This window comes from Manis javanica, chromosome 16 (genome assembly GCF_040802235.1).
Source record: "Manis javanica isolate MJ-LG chromosome 16, MJ_LKY, whole genome shotgun sequence".
Lineage (NCBI taxonomy): Eukaryota > Metazoa > Chordata > Mammalia > Pholidota > Manidae > Manis > Manis javanica.
This window is the reverse complement of record NC_133171.1, coordinates 31,149,669-31,168,422: the sequence shown is the minus strand read 5'-3', so window position 1 is coordinate 31,168,422 and position 18,754 is coordinate 31,149,669. Positions and strand designations below refer to the sequence as shown.

Sequence of the window (18,754 nt, the reverse complement as noted above, 5' to 3'; positions counted from 1 at the left end):
TTTCTGTAGCAGCCCTGAACTATTTCAGCTTCATTTCTCTCTAAACCCTGCTTCTTCCCAAGACAACCCACACGGCTCCCTCTACCATTTCCTTTCCTCCATCGGTAATTTTTCCTGCTCTTCAACAGCTGGCAACCTTTGAGATCTGAAATCAAGTTTCTTTCCTGCCCTTCATTATTTCATAGCTATTCATTAACTGGCTACTTATAACTATTATGTGCTAGGTGCTAGGAATGTATTTAACAGGGAAAAAGACAGAGTCCCTGAGCACATGAAGCTTACAGTCTAGTTAGGAATACTGAAAATCAATTAGTCAAACCAGTAACTACCTAATGCAAATGGGCGAAATGACAGATAAGCCTTAGGTGGAAAAGTTTTAGGCAGTTTGGAAAGGTTTACCTGTAAAGAGATCACTTTTAGTCTGAAACTTGAGTAATAGGCGGATGCATGGGAAGAGCAACATGAAGACAGGGAAGGAGGAAAAGACTGAACAGGAGGCCACACCATTCTGGTGGGAAGGAGCAGTAAGATGAGAGGCCGTAAAGTAGGAAACCTTTTTCAAAATGTCCAGGAGAGACAGGACGTCAAAGTGAATGGAACATGGGGAGGGGAGGAAGGCAGCTGTTAGGCGAGGTGGAGGAAAACAGTCAGGAGCCAATTAATTATACAGGGTCTTCTTGGCACTGGCAAGGTGTCCATATTTTATTCTCAGAGTAGAAGTCAGTCACTGATGAACCTTCCAACGGAGGAGTGACTTGATGCAGTATATTTTAAATCTCCCTGGTCCAAGTGTGAAGAATGTCTGGAAGCAGGCATTGGGGAACCACAATGGTCCAGATAAAAAGCGACAGAGTTGGATGAGAGTAGATTCAGAGGAGACAGAAATCACAGGTATAAGATGAAATTTTGTTAGGGACTTTCTGATTGGTCTTGGAAGTAAAGAATAAAGCAATGGTAAGAGTCAAGGATGATTCTCAGTACATAGGTAGATGGCCAGCGAAACAGGAGGCATGCCAAAACGTACTTTTTCAGGGCAGAAAGAAAAAATGGTTTTAAGAAGACAGAGTGCTTTCACTGAAATGCTTAGCACAATGATGACAAAAAAGTATCTAATGGCTTTCTCACCCTGAAGGTTATACAGGGTGACCATTGTCGTACTTTGCATGAATGTTGCCCTGGAGTAATAATTATGTGAAACCTTTTCTCACCACAGAGAGACTTATCAGTTACATGATAAAAACTCCAGTTACAGGTTATACGAACAAAGCTGTGTTGGTTGTGGGACCATGGACCACAGATTAGACTGAATTGAGGAGTAAACAGCACGTATCAAAATAGAAATCCCATAAGTAGAAAACTTCTGAGATGTTTGGCTCTGAAGAGGATTAGAATAAAAGTATTACAAGATCTGGAATGGTATTGTGTTACAGCAGGGCATCTTAAAACTTGCTTTTATTTTGGGGGGAATGGTCCAACAGAGAGAGAAGTGTGGACAGTGCAAGAAAGAGGGGTGAAGGAGAGAAGGGCACACATGGGGGAATTGGCTTTGGACAGGGTGGGTCAGGTTCTCTCAGTACCAAGAGATACATATCTTTCAATAATCACACTAAATGTAAATGAACTGAATGCACCAATCAAAAGATACAGAGTAATAGAATGGATAAAAAAGCAAGACCCATCTATATGCTGCTTACAAGAGACTCACCTCAAACCCAAAAAAACGCACAGACAAAAAGTCAAGGGATGGAAAAAGATATTTCATGCAAACAACAGGGAGAAAAAAGCAGGTGTTTCAGTACTAGTATCAGACAAAATAGACTTCAAAATAAAGAAAGCAACAAGAGATAAAGAAGGACATTACATAATGATAAAGGGGTCAGTCCAACAAGAGGATATAACCATTATAAACATATATGCACTCAATATAGGAACACCAACATATGTGAAACAAATACTAACAGAACTAAAGGAGGAAATAGAATGCAATGCATTCATTCAAGGAGACTTCAACACACCACTCACTCCAAAGGACAGATCCACCAGACAAAATAAGTAAGGACACAGAGGCACTGAACAACACACTAGAACAGATGGACCTAATAGACATCCATAGAACTCTACATCCAAAAGCAACAGGATACACATTCTTTTCAAGTGCACATGGAACATTCTCCAGAATAGACCACCTACCAGGCCACAAAAAGAGCCTCAGTAAATTCAAAAAGATTGAAATTCTACCAACCAACTTTTCAGACCACAAAGGTATAAAACTAGAAATAGATTGTACAAAGAAGGCAAAAAAGCTCACAAACACATGGAGGCTTAACAACATGCTCCTAAATAATCAATAGATCAATGACCAAATTCAAATAGAGACCAAGCAATAAAAGGAAACAAATGACAACAACAACACAAAGCCCCAACTTCTGTGGGATGCAGTGAAAGCAGTCTCAAGAGGAAAGTATATAGCAATCCAGGCATACTTAAGGAAGAAAGAAAAATCCCAAATGAATAGTCTAACATCACAATTATCGAAACTGGAAAAAGAAGAACAAATGAGGCCTAAAGTCAGCAGAAGGAGGGACATAATAAAGATCAGAGAAGAAATAAACAAAATTGAGAAGAATAAAACAATAGCAAAAATCAACGAAACTAAGAGCTGGTTCTTTGAGAAAATAAACAAAATAGATAAGCCTCTAGCCAAACTTATTAAGAGAAAAAGAGAATCAACACAAATCAATATTATCAGAAATGAGAATGGAAAAATCATGACAGACCCCACAGAAATACAAAGAATTATTAAAGACTACTATGAAAATCTATATGCCAACAAGCTGGAAAACCTAGAAGAAATGGACAAGTTCCTAGAAAAATACAACCTTCCAAGACTGACCAAGGAAGAAACACAAAAGCTGAACAAACCAATTATGAGCAAAGAAATTGAAACGGTAATCAAAAAACAACCCAAGAACAAAACCCCCAGGTCGAATGGATTTACCTCGGAATTTTATCAGACACCCAGGGAAGACATAATACCCATTCTCCTTAAAGTGTTCCAAAAAATAGAAGAGGAGGGAATACTCCCAAACTCATACTATGAAGCCAACATCACCCTAATACCAAAACCAGGCAAAGACCCCACCAAAAGAGAAAATTACAGACCAATATCCCTGATGAATGTAGATGCAAAAATACTCAATAAAATATTAGCAAACAGAATTCAACAGTATATCAATATAAGCAAGCCTCTCCTTCCCCTCTGGGTCCTGCCCAACTCATTTGTTTCACAAAGAGCTGAAGAATAAAGCTTTCTGCAGAAGAATCCTGCTGTTGTTGCGTGCTGTTCTTGCCGGCGAGGACAGGGCACGCGACAAGTGGTGCCGAATCCCGGGAACCAGAACATCACCGGCACAGGGAGGACCCTTCAGACATCTGGAGAGGATTCAGAACTGCAGGTCAGAAGAAAGCCCGGAGGGGTAAGTTCCGAGAGGCCCCTGCTTTTTAGGATGATGGTTGATGGTTCTCTGTAAATAAGGAGGCACCATGGGGAATGCACCGTCATTAGTCATGGCGCTGCAGACAGCTCTCAAAGAGCGAAACTTGAAGGTCTCCAGCAAAGTCTTAGAATCTTTTGTGAAGGAGATAGACCGTGTGGCCCCCTGGTTCATTTGTTCAGGGTCCCTCTCAATCCCGAGCTGGGACAAACTGGGGAAAGATCTTGATAGAGAGGAGGAGGAGGGTAGCCTGAGGGGAGGCACCAGGCCCCTCTGGAAACTGATTAGAGCTTGTCTGCAAGATGAGAGATGTGAAAAGTTAATAAAAGAAGGTCAGAGAGCATTGACAGATATCCAAGAGAGCATGTCAGAAACGGAACGGGAAACAGAGAGCGCGCGCGGCCGAAAAAAGGCCACAAAAACGAAGGTAAAGAAACCTCAGAGTGAGGGAGAAAGCCCGCCTAGGGCAAAAGCGAAAGAGCCCCGAGAAGCGAGTGACGATCGCCTCGGAGAAAATAGTAAATACCCCTGGAAAGAGTTGAGGGACCTCCAACTCCCCAATAGGGAATCTGAGGAGGAATTAACGTCCGCAGAGGAAGGGGAAGAAAATAAAACCGCAGAGTGCAGAAGTAAGGGAACCAGCAAAGTTGAAAAGCGGACCAAGGAAAAAATGAAAGCAGGGTGTCCCCCGACGCCCTTTGCCCCGCCACCTTACGTGAGTGGCGCACTCTCCTTTTGCCACCCAGATACTCTTCAGGCAATTAGACAAATGTTTCCTGTATTTGAAGATAATGGCGTACGCTCTCACCAGCCCCTGAGCCATAAACAAGTTAAGGAGTTAGCAGAATCCGTTCGGGCTTATGAAGTCAGTGCCAACTACACCATAGCACAAGTTGAGAGATTAACAGAGACAGCCATGACACCCGCAGACTGGCAATATGTAACTAAGGCATGCCTTTCTAGTATGGGGCAATACATAGAATGGAAGGCATTGTGGCATGATATCAGTATGACCCAGGCACGCGCAAACGCGGCCGAAGGACAGCCTGCGTGGTCATATGATACGCTGACGGGCCAAGGACAGTGGGTAGCCAACCAGACCGCCTTCCCCTTATAGGTATACGCACAAATAAACACGTGCGCTGCCAAGGCATGGAAAGCCCTCACCAACAAAGGAGAAGTATCAGGCAATTTGACAAAAATTATTCAGGGGCCGAGCGAGCCATTTTCTGACTTTGTCGCTCGTATGATGGAGGCCGCAGGCAGAATATTTGGAGATCAGGAACAAGCGATGCCCCTGGTAGAGCAATTAGTATTTGAACAATGTACCAAGGAATGCAGACAGGTGATAACACCCTGGAAACAGAAAGGGATACACGCTTGGTTGAAAGCCTGTAGAGAAATAGGAGGGCCACTCACCAACGCGGGCCTAGCCGCAGCCATATTACAGAGCCACAAACAAGCCAGGATCACTAACAGAAGTATTAAATGCTTTCACTAATCTGTCACGAGGCCTGTCCCAGTATCTTTCAGGAAACTGGTCCCAGGACTTTGATGGAGCACTAGAAGAACTGCGGCGAGAAATAATCCACATCAACTCCACCCGTCTAGATATCTCCGTAGCAGAAGGACTCTCTTCCTGGTTCCTCAGAGCTCTCTCCCACGTCAAGGAGTGGGCGGGCATGGCTGGGATGGGCGTGTTCATGCTTGGAGGTCTCATGCTCCTACTCTGGTTGTTATGCAGACTCCGCAATCAACATAAGGACAAGGTGATCCTTGCTCAAGCCCTAATGGCGATAGACATTGGCGCCTCTCCCCAAGTGTGGCTCAATATGCTTAAGAAGGAAGCTCAGCTTTAGCTTGAGGTAGCTCTTGCACCCTGAGCCCATGTGGCACTGCACCAGGCCCGAGTACCTCAATGCTTAATCACAGCTTTCTTTAAGAAGCTCATGGTGCAAGAGGGTTGAGAAAAAGGGTCCAAACCCTTTGTACCAAGCGGTCCCAACGCCAGCCAGAGGATGCGAGGCAAAGCACTGCAAGAGGTCTTGGACCCCTCTGAGAGGCATGCCTGACTGCATAGGGGTAGATGCCCAGAACCCCTCTCCAAAAAGGGGGCATCAGGAAGTATGATGGAGGTCAGGCCTCTGTCTCCGCCTCTGCTGGCAAGTTCCGCCTTGAGCTTCTGTTAGACAAAAAAGGGGGAGATGTTGGCAGCCGTGCTCAGAAAATAGCGCCCCATGCAGGGCAGCCGGAAGGCCCCGAACTTCCTAATGACAAATCATCCCACACCACTAAACTACATGCTAATTGCGCCTTGGCATAAGGACCAATGAGACCCACCAAATGGTTATGCTAATAAGGCATATGGAGCCGCACCAACCAGGTCAGAGCATGAGAACTATATAAGCAAGCCTCTCTTTCCCCTCTGGGTCCTGCCCAACTCATTTGTTTCACAAAGAGCTGAAGAATAAAGCTTTCTGCAGAAGAATCCTGCTGTTGTTGCGTGCTGTTCTTGCCGGCGAGGACAGGGCACGCGACACATCAAGAGGATTATACACCATGATCACGTGGGATTCATCCCAGGGATGCAAGGATGGTAGAACATTCGAAAATCCATCAACATCATCCACCACATAAACAAAAAGACAGAAACCACATGATCATCCCATAGATGCTGAAAAAGCATTTGACAAAATTCAAGATCCATTCATGATAAAAACTCTCAGCAAAATGGGAATAGATGGCAAATACCTCAACATAATAAAGGCCATATATGGTAAACCCACAGCCAACATTATACTGAACAGCGAGAAGCTGAAAGCATTTCCTCTGAGATGGGGAACTAGACAGGGATGCCCACTATCCCCAATGTTATTTAACATAGTAATGGAGGTCCTAGCCACGGCAATCAGACAAAACAAAGAAATACAAGGAATCCAGATTGGTAAAGAAGAAGTTAAACTGTCACTATTTGCAGATGAGATGATATTGTAAATAAAAATCCCTAAAGACTCCAGCCCAAAACTACTAGAACTGATATCGGAATAAGGCAAAGTTGCAGGATACAAAATTAACACACAGAAATCTGTAGCTTTCCTATACACTAACAATGAACCAATAGAAAGAGAAATCAGGAAAACAATTCCATACACAATTGCATCAAAAAGAATAAAATACCTAGAAATAAACCTAACCAAAGAAGTGAAAGACCTATACTCTGAAAACTACAAGTCACTCTTAAGAGAAATTAAAGGGGACACTAACAAATGGAAACTCATCCCATGGCCCGTGGCTAGGAAGAATCAATATAGTCAAAATGGCCATCCTGCCCAAAGCAATATACAGATTTGATGCAATCCCTATCAAATACCACCAACATTCTTCAATGAAGTGGAACAAAGAATTCAAATATTCATATGGAAACACCAAAGACCCCGAATTGCCAAAGCAATCCTGAGAAAGAAGAATAAAGTAGGGGGGATCTCACTCCCCAACTTCAAGCTCTACTACAAAGCCATAGTAATCAACACAATTTTGTACTGGCACAAGAACAGAGCCACAGACCAGTGGAACATATTAGGGACTCCAGACATTAACCCAAACATATATGGTCAATTAATATTTGATAAAGAGCCATGGACAAATAATGGCAAAATGACAGTCTCTTCAACAGATGGTGCTGACAAAACTGGACAGCTACATGTAGGAGAATGAAACTGGACCATTGTCTAACCCCACACACAAAAGTAAATTCGAAATGGATCAAAGACCTGAATGTAAGACATGAAACCATTAAACTTGTGGAAAAAGCATAGGCAAAAACCTCTTAGACATAAACATGAGTGACCTCTTCTTGAACTATCTCCCTGGGCAAGGAAAACAACAGCAAAAATGAACAAGTGGTACTATATTAACCTGAAAAGCTTCTGTACAGCAAAAGACACCATCAATAGAACAAAAGGAACCCTACAGTATGGGAGAATATATTTGTAAATGATAGATCCGATAAACGCTTGATGTCCAAAATATATAAAGAGCTCACATGCCCCAACAAACAAAAATCAAATAATTCAATAAAAAAAATGGGCAGAGGAACTGAACAGACAGTTCTCCAAAAAAGAAATACAGATGGCCAACAGATACATGAAAAGATGCTCCACATCGCTATTTATCAGAGAAATGCAAATTAAAACTACAATGAGGTATCACCTCACACCAGTAAGGATGGCTGCCATCCAAAAGACAAACAACAACAAATGTTGGTGAGGCTGTGGAGAAAGGGGAACCCTCCTACACTGCTGTTGGGAATGTAAATTAGTTCAACCATTGTGGAAAGCAGTTTGGAGGTTCATCAAAATGTTCAAAACAGACTTACCATTTGACCCAGGAACTCCACTCCTAGGAATTTACCCTAAGAATGCAGTAATCAAGTTTGAGAAAGACAGATGCACCCCCATGTTTATCGCAGCACTATTTACAATAGCCAAGAATTGGAAGCAACCTAAATGTCCATTGGTAGATGAATGGATAAAGAATATGTGGTACATATATACAATGGAATACTACTCAGCCATAAGAAGAGGGCAAATCCTACCATTTGCAGCAACATGGATGGAGCTGGAGGGTATTATGCTCAGTGAAATAAGCCAAGCAGAAAAAGAGAAATAGCAAATGATTTCACTCATCTGTGGAGTATAAGAACAAAGGAAAAACTGAAGAAACAAAACAGCAGCGGAATCACAGAACCCAAGAATGGACTGACAGGTACCAAAGGGAAAGGGACTGGGGAGGATGGGTGGGTAGGGAGGGATAAGGGGGGAAGAAGAAAGGGGGTATTAAAATTAGCATACATGGGGGGGAGGGAGAAAGGGGAGGGCTGTACAACACAGAGAAGACAAGCAGTGATTCTACAACTTTTTGCTATGCTGATGGACAGTGACTATAAAGTGGTTTATAGGGGGTCCTGGTAAAGGGGAGAGCCTAGTAAACATAATATTCTTCATGTAAGTGTAAATTAATGATAAAAAGAAAGAAAGAAAGAAAAGGGGGATTATTCCCTGATAGCACAAAAGTAACTGAAAATCAATGATCATTGCATGCTTTAAATATCCTTAATTTTGATCACTTTAAGGGTGTCAGACAGTCGGCTATGGAGGTACATTTTTCTGATAATATTCCTTTCTCTCTCAAAAAAAATAGCAGTTCCTGTGTGGTGACCTCCAATGAGTTCTACACAATGGTATAAAGGGCATATCAAAGTGTGGGCAAAGGGTCTGTTTGTATTTATACAGAGGATCAAAGCCTGATTTGGCTACCCAGAAAATGAACTAAGATACGATATGAAGAAGAACTTCCAACATCAACATACTCTGGAAGAGTCATACCAGAAGATGATCATCAAAAAACCTCAACAAAGATACAGGCGATGCTGCAGTTGTAGTTGCATCCATCCCACCGGTTCCTGGATTTGCCATTGGAATGAAGAAGGAGATATCTAAGCTGACCTGTGCATACAGTAAAACAACAAATTTGACTGCAACTATACTGTTGGAACTCAACCAAGAATTAGGAGAAGTGCAAGTTGTAGCGCTCCAAAATCTTACGACTACAGACTATCTACTGTTAAAAGAATATATGGGATGTGAACAGTCCTCAGGAATGAGTTGTTTTAATTTGTCTGATTTCTCTCAGACTGTTCAAGTTCAGTTGGACAATATCCACCATATCATAGATAAGTTTTCACAAATGCCTAGGGTGCCTAACTGGTTTTCTTGGTTTCACTGGAGATGGCTGGTAATTATAGGTCTGCTTTGGTTATGTAACTGTATTCCTATTATGTTAATGTGTGTGTGCAATTTAATTAGTAGTTTAAAACCTATACATGCTTAAGTTACTCTACAAGAAGATATGTCAAAGAAATAATCAATCTTCCCATGTTATCTTCCATCTGCTACTCCTATAGTTTTTGTTCTTCCTTCCTAATTACAACCCTTAAATAGAATTCGTGCCTCATATCGAATTAACCGAGTATCATAATTCTTCCAAGTGGTAAGGATACCTCAAGATAAATACTGGGCATAAAAGCCACAGGGCATAAATCTGCAAAGAAGTAAAAAGCTAACCCTTTCAAACAATATGGCCTCTCTCTCACTTACCAACTTTACATTTCCCTGTATGGCCCCGGAAAATGACTGGTTAGCCAGAGACGGGTAAGATTCCTCAAGGGACGAACAACCTAAGACAGGCACAGCTGCAGGGAGGCCATCAGGTGAGAAATTGGGGATCAACAGAGGTGAGGCTTAGAACCTCACTCCCCCTGTTTTGAGAGAAGTCTTCTGCATCCGTGGATGTTTTATTGCCCTTGTCTAGCTTGGATTAACACTTAGTCTACAGGCACACACCTGATCATCTACATTTCCTTTCTAACAGCACTAAACTGTTTTCTACCTTTATCATGCATCTACCTACCACTTCAGCATTTTATTAAATAATAATAATAATAATAATAATAATAATAATAATAATAATAAGAGAGAAATGTGGGATTCACATATAAATCAATAATAAAAATCAAACAAATATTCATATTTGACCTGATTGTTTACAGTTCATAATGTGTGATCAAAACTGAAAGTTTCTGTGATGACTGCCCTTGTACTGTTCACCATGTAAGAACTTGTTCACCATGTAAGAACTTGTTCATTATACTTCAGAAGATTGGAGACTGACGAGAATTAGGCTTGGGGTGGATTAATGATTGTACATTATGCATTGAGTCCCCTATACAGAATTTTATTGCTGTTAACAACCATTTGGTCAATAAATATGAAAGATGCCCTCTCAAAAAAAAAAAAAGAACTTAGTCATTTGCACACATCTGATGGCAAAGGTAGCTGGGAAGGGTTTTCTAGCTCTGCAACCAGGTAAAAGAGAATCAGCCAAACCAATGTGGAATAGACAAGATAAATATTTCTACAAGGGAAATTTTGATAACCATCTACCTTTAAAGATAAAGACAATAAATCAGTAAACAAAGTTTATAACACTTCATAGTTTAATATGAACCACAGTATTTATATTTCTTTTGATTTTGGCCCTGAGTAGGTTATAAGAAGAAAGGGTTTCTTCTTATAAGGACCACTTATAACAAGAACATAGAAATTACACACACACACACACACACACACACTGTTTATTTATTAAGTAATAATCATTTGCTCGAAAAAGCATATAATATCAGATTATGTGTTATAAACAATTGCTTCCTGCCTTTGTCTTCCTGTAACTTAAATTATCCCAGCAGATAACTATCTCACCTAAAACATCGGTGCACAATGCTTAGTAATAATAGATTATTTCATCTTCACACTGTAATCCTTCAATGTCTTACCAGTTTGAGTGGTAGAAAATTAAAATGAAGTGGCAGATTGTACGTTCAGAACACAGAGAAGTCTAAAAGAAGTAAATTATTTTATATGTGTGTGTATAAAGACATTGTTATAAATAAAACACATGACATTTTTTATATATACACTTATATACATATATATATACACATATATACAATATATATATGTATATATATTTGCATATTCATAGAGACAGAGACAATTGAAACATTACCACTGCAAGCATCAATGATTTGCACTTCATTGGAAGATATTAATAATAAATCCAAGGACTTGACATGTGTCAACTAGAGCAAGTTTGCTTTGGCTCAGAGGGCTGGGAATTCAGTGAGGTGGAAAGGAAAGAAGCCATTTAACCGTTTTCCAAAACTAAGGATATTTTTTCTCTAATGAAATGTGTACATTATTCTATTAATCTTTTCATTAACCACTGTCAGTAGTGTCAAGAAAAACATGCCAATGGAATAATGATTTTACTTCAGCTTAAACAAAATAATCAACAAATGATTGTGATTCTAAAACGGTATTTATAGACCCAGCAAAAATGTCCCTTTAACATAAACCTATTTTTCTTTTTTGCAATGGTATATATGCATTCAACCAAAAATATAGCGAATAGGAGTAAAGTTTTGTCACTTGGCTTTAGAAAAGAGAATTTTTAAGTATAATCTACATAGGCCAGTAAATCCAGTTAGAAATTAGGTACTTTTAAAGTTACAATTTTTAACTCAATTTATACAAATACTCCAGTAAATTAATTACCAGCTACCTCTCAGAAAATAGTTTGAAACGCGATTAAAATAATATACATTTAAAAGTAGTCCATTTCCAAAAATTTTACTTGAAAATCGGAAATTGTATTATCTATTATAAAATTACTGAAATTAATCTCAGAAACAGCTACTGTTCTTACACTGTTAGTCAAAGTGGAGGAACAGAGAGCTACTTTTAATTGCACCTAATTATGCATTAATCATCACAGTTTTTGTTTGTTTTTCCCTTAAAAAAGGTATTAGTCATTACTGTATGGAAATTAAAACTGAAAACTATGCATCTGATGTTCAGCCTGGAGGTTACGTGAATCTTCAGATTTTTTGGAATATTTTAGTTGGGGTCATCAGCCGAAGGTGCAGATATTACCCCAGGCAGCAAATGGCAGCTACGTGCACATGCATTTATGGGGAAGCTATTGTATCCAGATATTTCAGCACACATTCAGGACATAAAAACTCTAGTGCACAGAAGACGAAAGCCTGAGCCCGAATATCTTTGAGTAGAAGTAATTTCAAAATACATTTTCTGAGCACTTTTAAAACAAGCTAATATTATAGGCTATAAGCAGACAAGATCATGAAGTATAGTTGGCTCCTTTCTTCCAAATCCATGCTCTTAGTATAGTGAGAAGTGATGCATGAATCATGACAAGTCAGTGACAACTACTGAGCCATCCAACTGCATGTCATTTAGAGCCCCAACTACTGTGGAAACAAAGACTAAAAAAGCATTAATACAGATTTTAGTAGGTCACCATTGATTATCCATGTTAATTTGACCTGAAATCTGCCTTGTTTTAAATGCTGATTTGTGCTCTTCCCTGATATAAGAGAGACTCTGATAGGAATAACTTAGAATTAAAATTTCTATTTGAATCTTTCTGCTGCTTAATAGACAGCTTGACTCACAGCCTGTCTGGCTCGCCTGCTTTTCCTCTTAACTTTGCCAAGAGGTAAATTCTGACTCCTATGCTAATGTAAACATACTGAAAAAAACTGAAAGCAGACAGTTCATAATCTTAATATTTCATGTAAGAAAACAGACTAAAGAAAGGTCTTGTCAAAATAGATAAAACAGTTATACCGGTCAAGATTTTACAGAAACTTTGTCAAATATTTAAGGGTAAATGCAAAAATAAATAAAGGTCAGTCAGTAAGAGAAATTTTCAATATTGAAGACAATGTTGAATGATAAATTTTAGTTCAAATGAACTTAAATAATGTGATCTAATTGGCTATATTTTGAAATGTTTGATTCATGATACTGTGAATTTACATGTTTACATTCCTTTTTTCTCTTACATACAGACCACCACTGTGTCATTAAGTTACCAAATTGATCAATGTCAGGAAAGTCAAATGCTGGGAGTCAATTTTGTGGTGGAAGGTGAACTATTTTTGAGAAACATCCTTAAAATAATCATTATTATTATTAATACTTAATTCAGCTCCTCTTACAGATATTTTTGGATTAAAGGAATTTTTATTTAAAGTAAGTTGAAAATGACTTATTATGTATTATTTCTAAAGTTGCCTCTATTAATGGAAAGTGACTTTGTGGAAAGGAATTTTCTGAAGCATAACTAATTCAGGGCTTTAATGGGGATTCTCATTGTATGGTCATTGGCGTAAATTCAGAATCAAGAGCCAAGTCTGTATTTGCTTTCTTTTGTTGTGTATTATCAGTTTTTAAATATATAAGATTTTTGTGTTGGTATCAAACTTTCGAAAAAGGATAGCCAAGTATCAAAAAGGATAGCCAAGTCTCTTTTTCTAGTGCAGTCTTTTTATAACCAGAAAATATTAAACATAGCAAGATTCAAATTAAATCAATATAATAGCAAAGTTAAGTTTCACAACATTCTGGGAAGAGTGGCATACCTCCAAAAAGGTCTTTGCAGTTCATTTAACTAGTGCCCACATACCATGAAGTGATATGTATATCATTTAGATTGCACACGTGAATCTCTCCCCAGTTCGACATTCTCTAAACTTGTCAGGTATCTGCTGTTTTGGCTTACTTTCTGTATGACCTTGCAGGTTGCTTTAATTGTTAAAGCCTCATTGATCACCACAGGCCATTAGAAATGAATACATTAAGCCTGCATCCCTAGATGCAGTAGCAGAAAAATTCTAGGAACCATTGAAAAGTTAAGTCCTTGATAATCCCATCCCACATGCTTATTTCTGTGGGAGCCAATCATTAATGACTAATTATGCTCCTTTGAAGAAACACTACGCTAATGAATTTGTCAGAATTTAAGCTAAAAAAAAGATTTTTTTTTTTTAGAAAAAGATTAAAATTTTCAAGGCTTTAATAAATGATATTTGAAATAGCGTGATGATATTGTGTAAAATGGTTCTCATATAATCAACCACATTAGAACATATAAGGGAGAGTGGTTCTCTAATTGTTAAAAACAAAATAAATGCTAGAAAGGCCATAGAGTTAAGCATGGCTGGAGACTTCCATTTGTTAACTATGGATAGCCATGGCAAGTAAATTGCTGATAGGGGAAGTAGGGAAGGTTTATGAGAGTATACCCTAAGTCAGAGGGAAAGTGTCGAGAGAAATAGTGTGTACTTATTGCCATTGTAGGCTTTAGATTCGTGGTTACCAAAGGTTCAAGGTTAGCTTTTTTACTATCTTACTGTCTAACCTAACTCACTTATTGAGTTATTATAAACACATTCTGATGATTCTTTATTTTTTCTCCCTTCTTACTCCTCCTCCTCCATTCTTTACATGTTAGGTGTTTTATTTTGTGCTATTTTGTGTTTCCTTTGAGTGCTTTTGTGGGTAGTTGATTTTATTTTTTGCCTTTAGTTAGTATTTGGTTGGTTTGCTTTCTTTGATGTGATTTTATTTTCTCTGGTGACATCTATTTAACCTTAGGAGCACTTCCATCTAGAGCAGTCCCTGTAAGATGCCCTGTAGAGGTGGTTTGTGGGAGGCAAATTACCTCAACTTTTGCTTGTCTGGGAATTGTTTAGTCCCTCCTTCATATTTAAATGATAATCATGCTGGATACAGTATTCTCGGTTCAAGGCCCTTCTGTTTCATCGCATTAAATATATCATGCCATTCTCTTCTGGCCTGTAAGGTTTCTGTTGAGAAGTCTGATGATAGCCTGATGGGTTAACCTTTGTAGATGACCTTTTTCCTCTCTCTAGCTGCCTTTAAAACTCTGTCCTTGTCCTTGATCTTTGCCATTTTAATTATTATGTGTCTTGGTGTTGTCCTCCTTGGGTCCCTTCTGTTGGGAGTTCTGTGTGCTTCCGTGGTCTGAGCGACTATTTCCTCCCCCAATTTGGGGAAGTTTTCAGCAATTACTTCTTCAAATACACTTTCTATCCCTTTTTCTCTCTCTTCTTCTTCTGGTACCCCTATAATGTGGATATTGCTCCTTTTGGATCGGTCACACAGTTCTCTTAATATTGTTTCATTCCTGGAGTATCCTTTTATCTCTCTCTGCATCAGCTTCTATGCGTTCCTGTTCTCTGGTTTCTATTCCATTAACGGCCTCTTGCATCTCATCCACTCTGCTTTTAAGTCTTTCCAGAGATTGTTTTATTTCTGTATTCTCCCTCCCAACTTTATCCTTTAGCTCTTGCGTTTTTCTCTGCAGCTCCATCAGCATGGTTATGACCTTTATTTTGAATTCTTTTTCAGGAAGATTGTTAAATCTATCTCCCCAGGTTCCTTCTCAGGGGATGTCTGGGTTATTCTGGTCTGTATCAAATTCTTCTGCCTTTTCATGGTGATAGAGGTAGTCATAGGCAGTTGGTGTGTGTGTCAACTGGGTGAACAAAGTTCCTTCCTGCTTGTCAGTCACCTTCCCTTCCTGTGATAACAGCAACCCTAGAAGCTTGTGCTGGGCAACTATATGCTGGCGGGGCCTCTGAGTCTAGCCCGGGAGGCTGTGGAGGAGGCTCTGTGCGGCCACTGTGGGCGTGGCCAGTCTCAGGCTGCTACTTCATTATGGTGGAGCCGCACCAGAGGGGGAATGGGCGGGAGGCTGTTTGTTGCTGTGAGGGGCCTCAGAGCTGCACTGTCGTCTAGGGGGCTAGGGCACCCAGAGTTCCCTGGGATTCCCAGCTGCTGGGCTGTGTGTGCCAGAACACTTCCATCCAGCTGTGAGCTCCTATCCCTTTAAGACTTCCAAAAAGCACTTGCTCTTCTTTTGTCCCAGGGGTGCCGGCTGCAGGGACCCTCTCACAGGTTTTACTGCTCCCTTTCCCTAGTATCAAGCACACCATGCACTGTGTGTCTGTACTCCCAGTGCGGATGACTAGGGCTGGGTATTTAGCATTCCTGGGCTCCCCCTTCCTCCCCGCTCTGACTCCTCTCCTCCTACTGGGGAGCTGGGGTGGGGAGTGTGCTCGGGTCCCGCCGGGCTGCGGCTTGTATCTTACCCTCTTAATGAGGCACTGGGTTCTCACAGGTGTAGATGTAGCCTGGCTGTTGTACTGTATCTTCTGGTCTCTCTTTTAAGAATAGTTGTATTTGTTGTATTTTCAAAAATATACATGGTTTTGGAAGGAGATTTCCATTACCCTACTCATGCCGCCATCTTCTCTCATTCTTTATAATCATCAAAAGGGCATATTATATAAATTTTTTATTTTCAAACAAATCAGGACCTGTGAAGAAATACTTCTGAATTTAAATAATTTAGAGCAGATATAGATAGGATATCAACTACTTGTTGATAAAAATAAAAAGCAATGGCACATGTAAATTGTGAAAAAGAGAACATAGTCACTTTTGGTTGTTAAATATTCTTAAAAGTAATGTGTTGAAGATAGTGAACAATAGGTATTGGGATTTTTTAATGTTTTATATTTAATGATTCTTTTAAAACAGACTTCAAATTATATGCTGTCACTTTTAAAACATAGACTGGACATGTCATAGTAGAAACAAACTATTAGGTCAAAGGCAGGAGATCCGAATTCTAGTCTTGTCCTCCCACTTACTAGCAATGTGATCTTGAGATAGATGCCCACCCTCGCTGAGCCTCAGCTGTCAAATGAGAAAACTGAATGGTCTGGATTGAATGATGCCCCCCCAAATACATACACTGAAGTCCTTACCCCCATTATTTCAGAATGTGACTATATTTGAAGACAGGTTCTTTAAAGGGGTGATAAATTCAAATGTGAATGTTATGGTGAAGTCTAATCTGACATGACTAATGTCCTTATAAATTAGGACACAAGCACACACAGAGAAATACTATATGAAAACACAGGGAGAAGGTGATCATGCACAAGCCAAAGAGAAATGCCTCAGAAGAAACCAATCCCTTTGATACTTCCAGCTTCCAGAATTATGAGAAAATAAATTTCTGTATTTAAGCAAATTGGCTGTGTACTTTGTCATGACAGAGTGACCAAATCAACACAATTCAGAGTTTTACAATGATTAGATGCATGATGTTTATACAGCATCTGGCACCTGGTAGTTGTTTAATGGGTGCTAATTAATGCTGTTCATGTGTTATTATTTTTTTACTGGGTATTCGCTTATAATTCTTATCTTCATCTTACTTTGAATATACAATAGTTTTTTTTAAGACGGAAGAAAATAAAGAGATCACAGCTCAGGTCATAGCCCACCACTTGAAACTTATCCATAGATTTTGGAGTAAGAGTAGCCTTGAAATTGTGCCATTTTCTAACAATCATTTTCTGTACTTAACCCCTCTCTCTCTCTCTGTTTTGTATCTGGACAATGTGGATAACAATTAGAATTGTTCTTAGAAACAAATACATTTATATATGCAATAAAATTGCTATATGCCACATAGCTGATGCTTCATAAACTTTATGATGTCCTCGTTTATTTTCTGTTGCCTTTTCAACACATCCCAGGGGTGAATAGGATCTTCTGGTACAACCCCTATCTCATTACTTTTCATTTGTCCTTTGGTTTCCTGGAGGGAACACAATGTGTCTTTCATGACTGATTTTTACTGCTGCCCCAATCCTCATGGACTTGCTTTCCCTTCAGAGGATGACAGTCAGTGCCCAGGGAAATCACTACCTGCTGTAATGGCATTTCCCCAAGTGCATTGTCTCCAGCATTAACTATTTAAGAGGCTAAAATGCTAAAGAAAATGTTACAATGTTCTGTGCTCCCGTTTTAGGTTAGGTAAAGAAAGTGAGACATTTTAAAGTAGCATCTCAAAGGTCTTAAAAATACTCCTGTGCCTTTCTGACAAGTCCAAGAAAGTACAATAATACGACCTTTCCCTAATTTATTTGGTAGTACACTGTTTTGGGGGGGTTAATTTTCTGTAAAAATCTGCATTCCAGACAACAGGACTTGGCTAGTTCTTTCCCAGGGAAGGTAAAACCTCCTTAAGACCTCTCCTGTAACTTCTTGCCAAGTCTTTGTTTCTGCCTCTTTGCTTTCCTTATTATTGGCTTTCAGCAGATAGTCACTGTTACAAAGTAATAATCTATCACCCTAACCGGATAATTCAGTCCATGCACTGGATTAAGACGATGGTATGTTCTCCAAAGCATCCTTAATTAAAAAAAAAAGTTGTGGGAGGCAAAATATACAACATTAAGACATTAAATATACATTAAAAATCAAGACTTACTAAAAATCAAAGAAGGGAAATTAAGGGCAAATGTCATTTTCACTTATCAGATTAGAAAGATTATACCTGATGTTGGTGAGGGTTTTGAGATCAAGTCACTTTCAGATATAGCTCTTGAAAATATAGTAATATATGTTCATTATTCTATCTTGATTGTGAAATAATGGATCATTTAAATTTTCTTCTTTAGACTTTTCAGGATGTCCCAAATGTTCTACAGTGAGTATGTTTTATTTTGCTTATTAAAGAAATACCACCTTGTTTGTTTTTATGACTCCTCTAAGTAGAAAATAATATGAAATCTTCATGGCTTCTTTGCAAATCTGCTTATGTAAGTTCATTAATGATGTAATTCCTATAGCATCCTTCCCTGAGTACTATTTTTAGGACATAGGAAAGAGATAGAATGGCTTGATGAACATTATTTCATGTACAAATACATGTGAACGCTAGCCAGGATAACT

At 39.2% G+C, this 18,754-nt stretch overlaps 1 protein-coding gene across 1 annotated transcript in view; it reads right to left on the bottom strand.

Moving 5' to 3' along the window:
- Positions 1-18,754, bottom strand: part of EYS (eyes shut homolog) — a 1,533,253-nt gene that overhangs the window by 550,296 nt on the left and 964,203 nt on the right.